This window comes from Otolemur garnettii, unplaced genomic scaffold (genome assembly GCF_000181295.1).
Source record: "Otolemur garnettii isolate 467f Iridium unplaced genomic scaffold, OtoGar3 scaffold00011, whole genome shotgun sequence".
Taxonomy (NCBI): Eukaryota; Metazoa; Chordata; class Mammalia; order Primates; family Galagidae; genus Otolemur; species Otolemur garnettii.
Window position 1 is genome coordinate 8,506,618 of NW_003852406.1, and position 3,141 is coordinate 8,509,758.

At 39.5% G+C, this 3,141-nt stretch overlaps 1 non-coding gene across 1 annotated transcript; it reads right to left on the bottom strand.

Annotated features, from left to right (window-relative positions):
* Window positions 1–2,382: 2,382 nt before the first annotated feature.
* Window positions 2,383–2,519, bottom strand: LOC111723444. Its single transcript, XR_002771975.1, has one exon. It is a non-coding gene; the product is annotated as a small nucleolar RNA SNORA2/SNORA34 family (small nucleolar RNA).
* Window positions 2,520–3,141: the final 622 nt, after the last annotated feature.

The window sequence follows — 3,141 nt, forward strand, 5'->3', positions numbered from 1 at the left end:
CCTAGGTTCATACCCAAGAAAATAAAAACCACATGCTAACCCAAAAACTTGTACATGAATGTTCACAGCATCATTGTTCATGGTAGTCAAAAAGTAGAAATGACCCAGATGCCCATCAACTGAAGCATGTTGGTAAATAAAATGTGGCATTCCACATAATGGAATATTATTTAGCAACAAAAAGAAATAAAGTACAAATGGAGTATCCCAAATCCAAAAATCCAAAATGCTCCAAAATCCAAAACGTTTTGAGCACTGACAAGGCACTCAAAGGAAACATTCATTGGAGCATTTTGGATTTTGAATTTTTGGATTTGGCTTTTAACCTGTATATGTAATGCAAATATTTCAAAATCTTGAAAAACTCCAAAATCTGAAATATGTGGGTCCCATGTGTTTTGGATAAAGAATACTCGACCTGTATTCATACATGCGACAAGATGGCTGAACCTTGAAAACATTAGGCTTTTATGATATCACTTATATGAAATACGCAGAAGAGGCAAATCCATAGAGACCGAAAGCAGCCCGGCAGTTGCCTGGGGAGAGGGGTAAGCATCAGGGGAAAATTGGGGAAAATGGGAAGTGACAGCTAGTGAGCATGGGGTCTCTTTATGGAGTGATAGAAATGTTCTAAAATTGATTTTGGTGAGAGTTGCACCAACTGTGTAAATATATTAAAAACCATTGACTTGCATACATTAAGTGGGTGAATTATATGTTATAGGAATTATATCTCAATAAAGCTGTTTAAAAAACAAAAATATTGCATCCTAGTGGGAATGTCAGAGATTAGTGCCACCACTAAAGACCTAAAGAACGCAAGGGTGATTCCTGTAACACGTTCATTTAATCTCTAGTCTAGTCCTGTAAAAACCAAATAGACACTGGAGAATGACTAAACAAGCAAACTCAACCAAGAGATGGTCACAATTGACTGCTAGTTCCTGGATACAAGGAGTCCAGAGTGGTCTGGCAGCCACTGTAGACAGCAGTTCCATGAGACACTTGCTGTGTCCCCTAGAAAGATTGTGCTGTCTTCAAGGCCTCAGTCCTTTAACCCTGCAGAGCGCAGAGGGTGTGAATGGGAAGCAGGAAGTCCTCCAGTCGGTCACTGACACATCATAAGTGAGGCTACTCCTATTCCCACTCCTTCATCCCTGGACCCATGTGTACTTGGGAACATAGTCTCATATTGAGGCCTCTGATTAAATGAATAAACTGTATCCCACAGAATGGCATGCCATCTTTATAGAATACTGCCTCCAAATTAGTACTTCAGGTATGACTTCAGTAGGCTATCCCAGTGCTGTATGAGGCCACATCTAGATGATGCGGTAGGTGATGAGACCAATGGATTCCATGGTCATTAGCTCACTCTTTCATCTCCTTCTCTATGAATTGGGTCCCGGAAAGACAGATTGAGGCATGGATGTGCAACCTTATAGATTATGCATTCTGTACATGGCAAGCCCCCAGATAGCTGTACTGGCTGAGGTTATACAGACAGGAAAGACAAACACACACCCAGAAGGGGTATCTATCCCTGTGAGAACAAATTACAGGCCCTTTCAGAACTGAAGGGTCCCAATAACAGTGAACTTAGCACAAAGAGGCTATAAGTCATAAAGGTTAATAATCTGTAAGTTTATTTGTTTTGGTTATTTATAGCAAATATTTAACTATTTTTTATTAAATCGGGTGGTGCCTGTGACTCAGTGGGTAGGGTGCTGGTCCCATATATCAACGGTGACGGGTTCAAACCCAGCCCCGGACAAACTGCAACAAAAAAATAGCCAGGCATAGTGGTGGACGCCTGTAGTTCCAGCTACTTGGGAGGTTGAAGCAAAAGAATTGCCTAAACCCAGGAGTTGGAAGTTGCTGTGAGCTGTGTGATGCCACAGCATTCTACCAAGGGCGATAAAGTGAGACTCTGTCCCCCCAAAAAATTATTTATTAAATCATAACTTTGTACATTGATGCATTTATGGGGTTCAGGGTACTGATTTGATATACAATGTGAAATGCTTACATTGAACTAAGTAACACATCCATCACAATTTAACTTTATTTTTATGATAAATTACACATTTTTCTTTTATAAAATGTTGAGACTCTGTCTCTGGGGTAAAAAGACAGTTAGCAGCATACTTCTTTGCTATATATATATATATATATTTAACTATAGATGATCTTTTTATTTTGGGTGAAATAAAATACCCCCCACAGTAATTTCAGGGGGTTGTAATTAAGATTAACAGCATTATAATTCTAACAAATAACTTAAATATCCTCTTGAGATAAACATAATACTTTATGGATATTTTGGAACCACAGTATTAAGACTACAAATAAATACTAGCCTATTTCTGTCGCCAATGACTCATATTGTTTCTAATGAATTGACCATTACATTGCCAAAGTTCTGAAATGGCCAAGAGACCACTGAAAGATAATTCTTTAGGCTCCTGCCTGAAACCAACAGCTTCAGCAAACTGCTGGCCTTGATTCAGGGCCAATGTAATTTTATTTTCTTATAAAGCCTCTTGTCTGGCTTTCATATCAGAGCAATACTGGCCTTATAACTGAAATGGGATATGTTCCCTACTCTTCTATTTTCAATAAGACATTGTGTAGAATTGGAATGATTTATTCCTTAAACACATGACAGTATTTAATAGAACTACCTTGGCCTGAAGTTTTCTTTGTTGAAAGGTTTTAAACTTCAAATTCAATTTCTCAAGAAATATAAAACTATTCAGGTAATCTATTTCTTTTTTTTTTTTCTTTTTTTTGAGACAGAGCCTCAAGCTGTCCCCCTGGGGAGAGTGCCATGGCATCACAGCTCACAGCAACCTCCAACTCCCGGGCTTAAGCGAGTCTCCTGCCTCAGCCTCCCAAGTAGCTGGGACCACAGGCGCCCACCACAACACCCAGCTATTTTTTGGGTGCAGCCATCATTGTTGTTTTGGCAGGCCTAGGCTGGATTCCAACCTGCCACCTTAGGTGTATGTGTGGCTGGCGCCTTAGCCACCTGAGCCACAGGCACCGAGCCAGGTAAGCTATTACTTAAGTGAGTTTTGTAGAATTTGTCATGTAAAAAACTGGTCCATTTCATCTAAGTTATTGAGTTTTTGAGAA